Below are 7,466 nucleotides of genomic sequence, written 5' to 3' on the forward strand. Positions count from 1 at the left end.
ATGCAAGTATTGTGCACAATATATGATTCCTTCATTGTAAAGACCTTCTGGGTAAGAATGGGGACATCTGATACTACACTTTAAGTATCTACTCTAATGATATGGTCCTACACTCTCTGATTGCTCAATGTATACTTCTGTAGATGCACAATTCTATAGGATAGTAATATAAGATAATATCAGAGGGGCTGTGGATTCCAGCTCTAAAAGGACCAATATCCAATGTGATGCCTCATTATGAGTCTCAGAGCATATTCTGATTACAGTGCACGCAGGGGCATCTTAAGATGGGAGTGGGCCCATGTGCACTCCCTGTGTGGGTGCCCCATCCTCTCTCCCCGGTGGCCGGCAGCTGACTGATGCGGCTAGCTAGCCACCGGAGCATTAGTAGACTCTGGGACTAGAGTGTGCCCAGAGTCTACTGCACATGCGCAGAACGCCGGAAAATGGCCATGGCAGCCATTTTTCCGGCGTTCAGTGCATGCGCAGTAGAGTCCAGGCACACTCTAGTGCCCGGAGTCTACTGCGCATGCGCAGAACACCGGTAAAATGGCAGCAGCGGCCATTTTCCAGTGTTCTGAGCAGTGCAGACAACCGACGTGGGACCACGGACAGGTAAGTCTAAAATAATATGATTGCAGTGTGTGCGGTGCGGGGCCCCCCTGGACCCGGGGGGCCCGTGTGCCCCACACACACTGCACCCATTATAGATACGCCACTAAGAGCATGGATTTCCAAGGTGATATCATGATTGGATCATTTAGGAGCCTAGTTTAAACATCATGTGGATTTTTAATTATAGCATATTTTATTGTACACACTTTAGGCCTGATGCAGAGGTGAACATAAAACGACCATATATGCTTCCACGTTGCGTGCACAACTATGTTCGCCTGTATGCAGATTTGCATGCAATTTGCCCACACCCTGTTTCTGCGCCTGGTTTGCTATGCTTCATCATCAGTGCACACTAACACCAGCCTAGAGTTGCCGCAAATGGTACGCCTGGACACTTAGGGCCGTATTCAATTAGCCGCGATAAGCCGTTTTCGGCAAAAAATTTCCGCTTATGACGTCATTTCACCAGGCGAAAACTTATCCCCATATTCAATTCCAAAGACTTTTCGCCGGTTCGAAAAGTCTGCGCCTTGTAACCAGCGGAAAAGATTCGCCTCTGAATGTACAGTAGGTGAAAAAAAGTGCAGAATTGGTGGTTTGGGGTGCATAGTTGCGGGAACACCCCTGCAGCCTTGAGACAGTCCCCCAAAGGTAAACTGCATCAAAAAGAGTTTCAAAAATACTTTAGATCACCCCAAAAAAGTACTTTCATTTTGGGGGTGAAAAAGTCCCAAGTTGGGGGTCAAATTTAAAAACTAGTGAAATAGACTCCAGGGGGTCCCCCAAGTATGCCCCAGGTGTTTTTTGGATTGCAGGTGCTTGCTGAAGGTGCATTTTTTATGTTTTTGAAAACCTCACTTTAGTGATTTTTAACCATGCTTGCACCCATTTTCATGTACCCCAAATTTGCTACGACTACTTATTTTTGCAAAAAAAAACCCTGGCTAAATGCAATTCTTCACCACTTGTGCAAAGACGCTAAATAGCAGCTATTGAGAGCACTTAAGCACACCAAATACTTTCAGCAGGGCTATTCAGGGGGATCCATAGTTATCCCCCATGTCAGTGCATCTTTTGGGGGGTGTCTGGCAAATTTCCCCAAATCTGACAGCACTTTGCGCCTGTTTGAGTTTTGCCGGGGCACGTTTTCGTGTCCTCTGGAATTGAATAGGGCGAAAAGTGGCCGGGCGCACGAAAAGTGTTTTCTCCAAAAACACGCGATGTAGGCAGAAAGTCCAGCAGGCGAAAAGGACGTGACTTTTAGCGGCTAATTGAATACAGTATGTCCCTTAAAGTTCAATTCTGCATAGCTGAAGTATCTGTAGATGCCCTCAGCGAAGTTTCCTACATGAGAATGCCCAGTTACAGCTCTGTTACACCACTTCAGTCACAAGTGGAGATGAAATAAAAATGTGTATGACTGTATCACCCATACTTGCATACGCTCGGCTTTAATTGCGTAATTCCTTTACTTTGAGCTTACAAAAGCCCCATCCAATTCAATTGTTTGTTCCAACGAAAGCAAACCTGAAATGTTCTAAGTGGGTTGTCAGGACTTTATTTGGATTTCATAGTGAGTAGTTGCATTAATTGAAAATAAATATTTTTAAGCAGAATTTGTTACCATACCAACTACTTCTGATTGCGTCCTTACATCATTCAATACCGTAGTATCAACATGTGATCAATTGCCTAAGTGACTTAAAGAAATGTATGATTTGATTCTTCATTGTCCTCTTGTCACACTCGGTCATGCAACTAGAGGTTTTATACTGGAGGCTAGTAGGTTTTATAATGGAGGCTAGTGGGTAGGATTCCTAAGGCTGGAAGCCAATGTGCAGATACCTTAAGAGAAGCTCAGAGGACATACAGATAAGAACAGTTCCAAATCTGTGTCAGATATATCTAGGTAGTGGTACATGCAAGAGTTAAACGATATCATGGTCTGCAGACAAGGTCAGTACACAGTGTGTCATATTTATCCAGACACAGGTTCAGGTAAGAGATAATGGAGTGACGTGGTCATCAGCAGAGACGGTACATGATGGTCATTGAAATCCATGCAGAGGTACAGGGAAGGGTTAGTCCAGTATCAGACAGCAGGGTAGACTTGCAATAATCAAGCACAGAAGGCTGGGCTGTTCCTCCTTACATTGGGAGGAATTGATGGCATCACATGTAGAGTTGATAAAGGGCAGTAGAGGGCGCACCTGTGCACTACAAGTCAATCATCTAACTAATCATCCTAACTAATGTCCTGGCAAAATTGATGGTGAGACCAACACCCCCCAAGCATCTGGTTCAGTAGTGACACCACTCAACATAATTACTGGGAAGGACTCTGGTAGAGATCCAAAATGGTTTGTGCAAAGTTGCCTTGAGATTATGGACCTTATTCAGAGTCAGTCGCGAGCACTGAGCGCTCGCAACCAACTCGATGTTGGTCCACAGGGCATGCGCACGACGGAGACTGCTCCGTCGTGCGCATGCGCGAGCCCCCGCTAACGACGGATCACCCGTCGTTAGCGGGCTCGAAGCAGACGGAGCGAGCTGTCGATGTTGATTGACAGCTCGCTCCGTTTGCTGGGCGGGCAGGGGACGTGCCCGGCCAAACAGAGGCGTTCATTTCAGAACGCTTGCCATTTTGTGGGCATCCCCACTGACATCATCAGTGATGTCAGTGGGGAGCTTCCTGCTCAAACAGAGCAGGAAGCTCCCTGGGGCTTAAGGTTGATGAGACCCTACCCTAGGGTCTCGTCGTAAGTCCCGATGGTCGCGATGGTCTTGACCATCGCGACCATTTCCCTTAGCGGTCGCTAAAGCTGTGGGTGTTAACCCACAGCCTAACGACCGACATGGAGGCGGCCGTTCAGGATGCAAGTGGCCGCCCTGTTTCTGAGTGACCGTTTGCATCCTACAACCGCCTCTGAATGAGGCCCTATATTCTTGCAGTGTGTTCAACTTAAATAGCCAAGACAATGGGCTCGATTCTATATCTGCATGAAGTGAATAGCTCCGGGAATCAGCTCCCGGAGCTATTCAATACACCACGCAGCTAACCCCGACTAAGGATTTTTCTTGCACCCCTCCGGGGATGCGAGCAGAAATCCGACAAAAGTCCCGCTGCAAGGCTGTTTTCTGTCCATTGTGCCTGGAAAACAGCATCGCACCGGGAAGTTAGGTCGGGGAATGCCCGTTCACACGCCTTAAACAGGGTATTTAGTCGCGAGAACGGGCATTCTCTGGCTAAACGCCGCTGGCAATTGAATAGCTCTGGGAGCTATCTCCTGGCGCTATTTACATCGCGGGCAATTGAATCGAGCCCCATGTATCCAATACCTTATTTTCCAATGTGAGAGCCACGTAAAGGCTTTTATGTGTATATTACAATGACGTGCGGTGAGGTACATGGCAGGGGAGGCACTGGTTAGTATCAGAGCCAGATTTACAGATACATATATGAGCCTGAGGGTACATGTGGGCATTATACAGAGGTGCAGCAGTATATAGTGCTGGAAATTTGGTGAGTTTTCATCAGGGATGTGTGGAAAAGGTGGACGGGGAGGCAGTGCCTCACCTGCCATATATTTATTAATCCCAAATTCTGACTATAAAAATGATTATAATAATACAAAGAAGATATTTATAATATTTTCTTTAAATTTTTCTTATAATTTTTATAGTCAAAACTCTGGAGTATACCCAAGTATGACAGGAGAATCTCGGCCTCACCTGCTTCACATTAAATATAATGCAATCGAGTTATGGGACACCAGGGGGTAAATTTACTAAAGTTCGATTTGGGATTTAGGCTAACCTTTAGTAATCTTGCGGTTCTCACCTTTGACTTCAATGGTGGGAGCCATTCATTGGCTGCAAATGGCAGAGGCTCACCTCTCTCAGCCAATGAACGCTCCTTACTGGACGGTACTGAGATCATGGGTCAGGACCGAGGATGCCTACATGGAGAAGAGGACCGGTCCAGGTATTTTAGGTGAGTATGTGTGAGTTTATATGTGTGTAATAAACGTATACTGTCACGGTGTGTGTGTGTGTCTTGTCTTTATTTGAACAGTTATTTGCAGGTGAACTAGAGGTACCAGCGGGTCCTTAATGCCCCGCATGCTGGTACTTGTGGTTCTACAAGTACCAGCATGAGGGGGAGGCTTGCTGGGACCTGCAGTTCTACTGTTTAAAACAATGTTTTCACTTATATTTTAACACATATTTTACACAATCAACCCGGCACCCACCACCCAGGGGTGCTGGTGATAGCCCTGGGCTATCAGCCTAGGCCTGGGTGAACTGGTGAGGGGTACCTGGCATGGGCTGACTAGCGGTCCCTGTCTGTGGCATTATCCCCCACCCACTAGAAATAGCCAGGTGCTGGTTATGGAAATTACAGGGGAACCCTACGCATATTTTCCCCTGTATTTCCAGAACCAGGACCGGCTCAGAGCCTGGTGCTGATTGCGCTAAGTCCAGGGGAACCCTATGCATATTTTCCCCTGTATTTACACAACCAGGACTGGCTATGAAAAGTCCAGGGCTGGTTGTGCTTTTAGGGGGGAACCCCATATCTTTTTTTTTTAAATGAACGCTTAACAAGCATTTTACACTAAGATACATGTATGCATCTCACTGCTGTATGTATGCATCTGTGTCAAATAGAACTGTTCATGCTAAAATCGAATGCATGAAGCACTTCTATTCATTTGGGGATTTGACGTTCGATTTTAAGTTCGTTTTACTTTCAATTTGCAAATCGAATGTTAGTAATTGAAGGGATCCTATATTCTTATGTGATGCTCTGAAAGTTTGTACAGTGCTGCACCACTAGCAAAATGTTCAGAATGCTTCGGTGGCCAATTTCCCCATAGCTAAGATAGGACACACCGTGACAGAGAGGCAAGCCTGATATTCCCCTTTTGCAGACACAGTGACCGGTCAGAAAAAACGGTGCAACGCAATTTATTATTGCCAATAAGTAAACAACAATTGACATAAAAATATGTTTACCATTAATAGGATAACATTTTGCACATTTCAATATCAAGATATCTACTTAATACCTCCCTGTCCTCTTCCGGTGACCCCAACTGGCAAGTCAAGGTCGACTACGAGAAACACAATTTATGCAGAACTTTACTTTCACTAAAAAATGAGAAAGAACATGGAACCTGCAGGTCAAGCTTGTATCAGTAGTGCACCAGCAGGTTATAGCAATGAAATACAGTATATGCTAATATTCCAACTTTTGCTGAAAAAACGTGAGTAAAACATGCAGGCCAAGCTTGTATCAGTAGTGCACCAGGCAGCACATGGGGATATAGAGCTCCAGCCACGGGAGACCGGCATTTACACAGAGACTCACTCATCCATCTACGGCTCCCTGGTGTGTGTCTATTTCCCGCTTCCCCTCAGTGACTACATAAAGAAAACAAGGTACTGTAACCAAGATTACTGTGGACATACGTGGGATTTCTAAGTTTACTGCACCAAGGGGATTGATAAAGCATTCTCTATACTTCTGACTCCTGAATTTACCCAATATATCAGGATATAAAACTAATGCTGGGCATACACGGCAAGATAAAATGCCTGTCAGACCGACAGACATTTTATCTGGCCGGCTGCCAGCCGCAGATGTCGCTGGCATACACTGTGAAAGAAATCTCACAGTGTATAGCCCGACATCTGCGCTCCGTCCCCGGGGGAGGAGACATTTCCCTGTTCCTTCCGTAGGAAGGAACACAGGAAATGTCTGTCTGTCAGCCGCGCTGGGCATACACTGCCCGATGCGGCCGACAGTTACCGGGTAAATATCGCATCGGACGGGCATGCTGGACAATCCAGCATGCCCGACCGAGCAATATTTAACCCTCGGTCGCCTCCCCCCACGCTACAATTATCGCGGCGATCCGCCGATATCGGGCGGATCGTCCCGATAATTGCAGCGTGTATGGCCAGCATAAGTCAGTTGAAAGAACACACTATACTGGCTTACTTGAGTATCAATTGTATCAACAGATTGGAAACAACACAATATATAGTGAAACTGTATCCAGATCATAGCCAGCTCATTCCAGTGTGTTGCATATACACCCTCCAGCAATAATTATACACAATCATTGTGTTTTCTCCAGAAATTTTACTATTTTATATATTTTCTGTTTTCTTTTTTTCTATTTTATTGCGAATATTTACACATTCAACTTTTTACACTGTTGAGGATATATGTATGTATTTTTATATTAAAATGTTTAACTGATCAAATGGTACAAGCGCTGTGTATTCCTCTGTGATACAAACTTGTTTCAGTAGTGCACCAGCAGGTTATAGCAATAAGATAAAGTCTGTGCTAATATTCAACTTTTGCTGAGGAAACGTGAGTAAAACATGCAGGCCAACCTTGTATCAGTAGTGCACCAGCAGGTTATAGCAATAAGATACAGTCTGTGCTAATATTCCAACTTATGCTGAGGAAACGTGAGTAAAACATGCAGGCCAACCTTGTATCAGTAGTGCACCAGCAGGTTATAGCAATGAGATACAGTCTGTGCTATTATTTGGACCTTTTCTGGGAAAAATGAACCCAGTCTATCTATGCCACAACTTATTACCACCAGAATTGCCAGCCGGGGTTACACAGGGTTAAATAAACATTAAATATACATTGCACCACAGAAATGAACAAGGTAAATGGTTCACAGTAAATATACACATTGTTTTTAGAAACGTCAGCAACGAATTAGGCACCGGAAAGGATGAATATACATTACATTAGAATTAACTGACTTTGAAGTTGATACCGGCAACAAGCAGTGCATTAAAGACATTTGCATTTA

Source organism: Taudactylus pleione, unplaced genomic scaffold (assembly GCF_031769625.1).
Source record: "Taudactylus pleione unplaced genomic scaffold, aTauple2 ptg000671l, whole genome shotgun sequence".
In the NCBI taxonomy this organism is placed as follows: domain Eukaryota; kingdom Metazoa; phylum Chordata; class Amphibia; order Anura; family Myobatrachidae; genus Taudactylus; species Taudactylus pleione.